Below are 7835 nucleotides of genomic sequence, written 5' to 3' on the forward strand. Positions count from 1 at the left end.
CCAAGAGTTCCTCCATATTGATCATGTTATTCTGTAGCTGATCAATATGATTTTGTAACTGTGTGTTGTGGTGGTCAAGGTTGTTTAGTTGCTCCTGAAGCTCCTGTATTGTTGATTGGCTTACTTTCTCATCAATTTCTTGTTCTTCGATCTGTTCTTCAAGACGGCGTTGTGTTTTGACAAGGCTGTCATCTCGGATTTGGAGTGTAAGAATCCTATCATGAGCTTTGTTTAACTCTTGCTTGGTGATCTCGTGTCGACGCTCCGACTCTAGATGATAGGCAGCATAACGCCTAACGTCCTCGCGTAGTTTCTTTTCTTCCTCTCTGGCTTCACGAAGATCCTCCATCATGCATACGTTATTCCCATCCAGCTGGTAGTTGTCCCTCTCAAGTTTTTAATTTTTTTCTTTCAGTGTTTTAATTTATGTCTTCATTTCCCGAAGTTGTTTTTGAAGTTCATTTATAATGCTTTGAAGATCCATGTTTGTTTTCCTATAAGGATAAAAACACAATTTTATTGATAGTATACTCATCCAATTTTTTTTTTTAAATATGCAATAAAATAATAGAAAGTTTCATTTAAAAATAATTCAGTACATAATATTTTCTTAATCATAATTTCATTACAATCCAAATATATTTATTATAATCTTGATATTAATCTAGTCTATCATCTCTTCTCCGTAACTGTCGCTGTCACTGTCGTCATCGGCCACCTCCATCGGTGCTTCTTCCTCTTCCTCCATGTTCTCTATTACCAGGTGCAAATAGTTGTTCTGATCTTCGAACCTGTCCATATTACCGTGGAGCTTTGAGATGTACCGCTCTTGCTTGGCGCTGAAATCTTCCTGACGCTGACTAGCCTGAGTAGCGCTCTCTCTCTGTCTCAACTCTTTCCAACAGATCCTTGTTTAGTGAAGCTAAGCGCGCAATGCGAGCCGAATCAGTCGGTATCTGTAGAAGTTGGCTCTCAGCCAAGTCCAAGTGATGAGTCAATCGCTGCACGTCAGTCTCAAGTATGTGTCTAATCTCACCAAGCTCCTGCTTCTCCAATCTTTCCTTGGCCAGTTGCGCTTTCAAGGTAGCTATCTCCCTAGCTTGATTATCGATGGTAAGCTGACGCATACGAAGGGCAGCCTGTGCGCGCGTACGTGGAGCAGCCATTTCCTAGGATAAAGATCGAGATAAAACATCATAATCGTATAAAGGATAGAAAGGCACAAATAATAGAACAAAGTTGACGTGGAAAATTTTTGATACTAAGAATTACGAAACGATTGAAGGGATAGATTTTTTTGAAGTTGATCAAAAATTTAGGGAACAAATGAAAGTTGGATTCAGATTGGGATACACTAGGCTTTTGCCAAAATTTGACTTCGCCAAATTTTGTCTATCAAAATCCCAGCGGGATTATGAACCTGGCGGCTCTGATACCAATTAAATGTCACGCCCCGTATCCGAAGCGTCGGTGACATCCGGCATTGTTTAACAAATACTTGAAAACAATTAAACCTCGTATCAAAATGCCAAAAACCAGTCTTTTCATAATTTAAACATTGTCTGTACAATGACAATAGAAATAAAAATTACATCAGAGTTGCAATTGCGGAAACTGAACAAAAGGGAAATAAAGTCCAAAATTCCGGAAACTTGTCTGTCGATCACCATCCCCAGAACGCTTCCTGCTCCTCTTCATTCAGTTGTTCCTCATTTTTATCTGAAATTTGTAAGGGGTGAGTGTTTTGGGAAACACTCAGCAAGTGGGGGTCGATCGATTCCAAAGATAAATATAGAACTTAATTCTTTAAAAATTTTCTTTAACATACTTTCAAAACTTAATATTCTTAATTTGACAAGACGGAAACGAATCGAATGAAAGATAGAACTTATCAAACAAAACAGAAACAATTCAGATCATTTCAGAACAGACAAAACACTGTTACTTATCTCATTTCCATAGTCCAATTGTCCCCAATATGTTAGTCCTCTAAGGGGTGAGGCCAGAACTCAGTTTTATACCCACCGGTGGGGGCCAGACAGAAATGGTTTTATACCCTCCATTGGGGGCCAAACGGAATTGCTTTTATACCCACCATTGGGGGCCAAACAGAATCACAATTCTCGTCGCATTTCAAATTCGAATCATAACAGTTGAAACATAATTCAGAAGTAGTAGACAGAACTTTTTATATTTTCAGAGTTCAGATTTCTCGACAGACACAGCGGAATCAAAGGAATTCGAAGCATAGAAGAAATACATAATCGATCAAAATTTTTAAACAGAACAGGTAACAATTTTTGAAAATATGATCATACTTATAAGCTTATCATATTACTTTTATTCAAGGTTTAAAATAGAAACAAATACTTAATCAAAAGCCCACTGACCGACTTCTTGTACAAAGCTTTCTCTTGAAATTTCGGCAGCACTCCGGCGCAACTCTAACAAACTCTGTCTTCAGTCGGGCAGCACTTTGACACGAAAAAACCACCCTGGATTGCACAAAAATATGTCTTTCTTCTTCCTTGAATTCGGTCGAGACTTGTAGGGGTGAGGGGAACCGAAATTTGAGAGGTTTTGTGGTGTACTTTCTCTCAACCAAGTGAGTGGTATTTATAGGCAAAAAAAAACCTTCCACCTAGCCACTTGGATCGACCACTTGGGCTCCAAGAAAGGATTTTAATGTAATCATTATGGTGGTAAAAGTAATTCCAAGCACCAAGAGTCATTCCTTGCACCATAAATGTGTCTTGGTCTCCTAGCTCCTCCCTTAGCTCCTTCATGGATTATCTCAACGGTCATTTTTTGCATACTTAATTTGTCTTAACCTTTAGCTCATCCCTTAGCTTCTTCTTTGGTTATCTCAAATGTTGTTTCTTGCATAATAAGTTTGTCCAATCCTTTGGCTCATATTTTAGCTCCCTTTTTGGTCTTGTTAGGAAAAGCTTGGTTGAGCTGTTTCGAGCTGAAAGATCGAGTCCTTGAGCTGAGGCTTTACTCTTCTAGTGACAATACTTCAATGGATGTGGTTATTTGCAGCTCGGCTTCATGTTGAGTTAATCTTCGAACTTTGAAGCCATTTCCTCGAGTTAAGTTAGCTGAAATCTATGTTCATATTTAATTTCTATAGTTAGAATGAAAATTGTTGAACTTCGTTTAAGCTAAATTTTAAGTTTGTATTCCTTACGTGATTTGCTTCGGATCGAATTTTCCGGGTTCTCACATTTGGTCTGACTGATAAAAGTACCAGTTTGAGCAATTCTTCCATGCCAAATTTTTTGAGCAATTCCTCCGTATATTTGGTCTGAATGATAAAAGTAATAGTTTCCAGTTGCTTCACTTGCAGACCGAAGAAAAATGTCAGTTCACCCATCATACTCATCTCGAATTTTGCCTGCATTAACTTAGCAAATTTCTCACATAATTTGGGGTTAGTTGACCCAAAAATAATATAATCGATATATATTTGTACAAATAAATGTGATCATTCTTTGAAAATTTGAACAGATTCTTATCAACTGATCCAACAGTAAAATCATTATCTGTTAGAAATTTTGAAAGAGTTTCATACCAAGCTCTTGGAGCTTATTTAAGACCATATAAGGCTTTGTTCAAATGATAAACATGATCAGGGAGAGAGTGATTGATAAAACCTGGTGGTTGTTCAACATATACTTCTTCCTGCAACTGACCATTCATAAATTCACTCTTCACGTCCATTTGGTAGACTTTGAAATTTTTGAAATATGCATAGGCAAGGAACATTCTGATTGCTTCCAGTCTTATAACTAGTGCATAAGTTTTATCGTAGTCTATTCCTTCTTCTTGCCTATATCCTTGTGCTACAAGCCTCGCTTTGTTGCGCACAACTGAACCATCTTCGTTCATTTTGTTTCTATATACCCATTTTGTACCTACAATAGTTTTAGAAACTAGTCTTGGAACTAAGTTCCAGAAATTGTTATGGGTAAACTGATTTAGCTCTTCTTGCATGACATTTATCCAGTTAGGGTCATCAAGAGCTTCATCAGTTTTCTTAGGTTCCGGTTGGAAAACGAAAGCTGAATGAATAAATAAATTTAACATTTGATTTCGAGTTCTTACCGGATCAGATGCATTACCTATCACAAGTTCTGGATGATGTGATTTCTTCCATCTGTACTTATCATCTGTTGCGTCCATTTCATCAACTGCCTCAGTTGGCAACTGAATATTTTCTTCAATTTCAGTTGGTGCTGTATCAGTTGATAACTGAGTATTTTCATTTTGCTCCACCAACTGATTATCAGTAAAAAGTTCCTGTTCAACTGATCGATCCTGCACTTCTGGTTCTGGTGTTTGAAGGATATTTCGATTAACGTGATTTTTTTCTTCATTATCATCCTCCAAACTAATATCTGTTAAATGATCAACTAGCTCAACTGGATCAGTTGGCTTATCAGTTAGCATTGCTTCATCAAATACAACATGAATAGATTCTTCTACATTCAAAGTGCATTTGTTAATATCTCTGTAAGCTTTACTAACTGAATAATAACCAAGAAATATTCCATCTGCAGATTTAGCATCAAAAACTTTTAAATGATTTTTGCCATTATCAATAATAAAACATCTGAAGCCGAATATTTTGAAATATGAAACCACACTTTTGCGTCCATGCCAGATCTCATAAGGTGTTTTCAAATGATTCTTATTAATCATTGATCTGTTCTGAGTGTAACATGTAGTGTTTACTGCTTCTGCCCAAAACCTCTGAGAAATACTAGAATCAGCAGGCATTGTTCTAGCAGCTTGTTTAAGGGTCCGATTTCTTCTCTCAGCTACACCATTTTGCTTAGGAGTTCTTGCTGCTGAGAGCTCATGCTTGATTCCAGTATTTTCTAAAAATAGTCAAAGATTTTGATTGATGAATTCAGTCCCTCGTTCAGACCTTATTCAATCAATCCCAACTGATTTTTCATTTAAAAGTCTTTTGAAAAGTTTAATCAGTTGTGCAACAGTTCGGTCTTTCGATTTGAGAAAATTAACCCAAGTAAATCTTGAATAGTCATCCACGACTACTAAGGTGTATTTCATTCCCCCTAAGCTCATGACTGGTATAAGACCAAAAAGATCCATATATAGCAGTTCTAAGCATCTGGAAGATGATTTACAATACTTGTTTTTAAAAGAAGATCTTACTTGTTTACCAAACTGACATGCTGAACAAATTTTATCTTTCGAAAAATCTATTTTGGGCAAACCAGTTACAAGATCATGGTTACTCAGATAAGCAATAGAGTTAAAGTTTAGGTAGTTCAACCTCTTATGCCACAACCAGTTTTAGAATATTTGGAAGCTTTAAGACAAACTGGTGCATAAGGTTGCTCAGTCCAACTGACTTTGTATGTGTTCCCACAACGATTCTCAGTTAGGATGACCTTATCAGTTGAGTCTCTAACTGAACAAGTGTGTCTGTCGAACTGAACTGAGAATTTATTGTCGCATAACTGACTGATGCTAATCAAGTTATACTTCAAGTTCTCAACTAGTAAAATATCTTGGATAGTAAAATTACCATGGATAAGCTTACCCTTACCTACAGTTTTACTTTTGGAGTTGTCTCCAAAACAGATGCTTGGACTAGTGTATTTGATCAGTTGTGATGGCAAGTTTGTATCCCCTGTAATATGACGCAAGCATCCGCTGTCCAAATACCAGATTGATTCTTTGTTTGTACCTGTCACCTGAAATCACATACAATAAATAATTCTGGTACCTATATCTATTTGGGTCCTAAACTGATTAGTCCTTTAGGGACCCAGACTTGGATCAATCTAATTAATATTTGGGATGTACTTGTAAATAATTAATTTATGTAAGTATGATGCCGTAAGATAAAGATTCGATTCAAGGATCTTAGACTAATATTATTATGGAGTTGAGATAAGGTTTAACTTTTAAGTGTTTTACCAAGGATATAAGTCGATTAGAAAATTTTGGTGCTAAGATCTCCTAAGTCGAACTGCATGAATGCCAATACTTGGATTTGAAGCTTTAACATATCTTGAGTTCAATAAATTTAAGAAAGGATGCTATTAAGATTTAAATATTGGAATATAATAGGTCAATGAACATCTTGGGTATATTATGAGGAAAGTAAGATGCGATAAAGTTGGACATCAATTTCTAGTATGAGGAATTGCGAGGTAAATCGAAATTCGATGTATTAGGAAAATAGAACTTAGTCACCATAAGTTGTGATTCGCAACGAGGATTTCGGTAGGCAAAATAATTAGGATTGAGGAGACGTAAGGACAGTTTAATACTTATTTTATTAGACTAGCGCAGCAGAAGCGTGAATTATTGGGATATTAGAATTAAGAGTCTAAAATTTTTTGTTTATCGAGGATAAGCGAATTTCGAGGACGAAATTCAATTTAAGGGGGGTAGATTGTAACGTGCCGAAAATCTGAAGGTCCACGTAAACCACATGCATGCAAGTTATTAAATTTCTTTGGTATTTTATTAAATTGTTTTAAATTATTAAATACGTGTTTATTTCATTAAATTTGTGTTTAATTATTTTTATGCATTTTATGCATAATTCATGCATGGTAGAATTTATTCCATACATTTTATAAATTCATGCATTCAATTGTTTTAAGTTGCATTTCGCGCTCGAACGACGAACGGGGACCGGAGAATTTTCAGAAAATTACTTTAATTACATGATTTATTTTTAATAATTAATATAAGGTGTATTTAAGTGTATTTTTCAAAAAGTGAGATTTATTGGGTATTTTTACCTGCAAGATTTTAATTTTTAACCGTACGCAAATTTTAGCGAATCGGGGAACTTTTTGAGAGTTCGGCTAATATTTTCAACAACTTTCAAACATGAAATATTTTCGGGAGTATGTTTGGATTTAATGGGCCTATTCTTAAGTTTATTGGACTCAAAAATCTTTTAAACTTTTTAATTAATAATTAAGGTTCATTATATTGATTATTAACTATTTAATGATTTTACTATTTGCTACCCTACACCTATTTATTCTAATCAACTGACACCTCCACTCACAAACTTCCACTCCCCTCTCCATTCTATCGGTTTTTCCAGCAGCAACTTAAGCAAAGTTCGGCCACTTAATTTTCTTGCAAAAGAATTGTTCCGGAGCTTCCCCGTTGCTCATTTCTAGGGGTGTCAATCGGGTCGGGTGGGTCGGGTTTCGTGTCAACCTGCAAATTTTTTTTTCAACCCGAACTCGAACTAACCCGAAAACTCCAAACCGGAATACAAACTCGTCTAACCCGCCTAACCCGAATTTTATTTATTTTTTTAAAAAAAGATTAATGAAAAAAATTCAAAAAAATAAAAAATAATCATAATATTTTAATTTAAACACATAATAACAAAATTTTTGATTTAAATTTGAAAATTTAATTGTAGANCTTTTTCGTGTTGGGTCGTGTCGGGTTGACGAGTCGTGTTGCATTTTGCCACCCCTACTCATTTCTTCATCGTTCTTGCGTAGGAATCATCAAAGGCATGCATTGTACTACTCTTTACGCATCATACACGTATTATATTCTGATATAAGTGTTCTTGCTTTTAAATTTTCTTTCCAACCGTGAATGGGTAAGAATTTCGGTTTTTAGTTCATGACATGCATTTTGTTCATATTATCTCACGGTTTTGCTCTTGATTGTGCAAGGGGGCTGTCCTGGGGTGCGTTTAGGTATGGGATTATTTAGAAGAAGATGAACAGTAAGCTGGGACCGAAGGTTGCTTGTGATAAGAGGGCCGAGATGTGTAGCGGCTAGGGGTTTCTCGTTTTATTTGTCTAGAT

This window comes from Primulina huaijiensis, chromosome 8 (assembly GCF_012295235.1).
Source record: "Primulina huaijiensis isolate GDHJ02 chromosome 8, ASM1229523v2, whole genome shotgun sequence".
Lineage (NCBI taxonomy): Eukaryota > Viridiplantae > Streptophyta > Magnoliopsida > Lamiales > Gesneriaceae > Primulina > Primulina huaijiensis.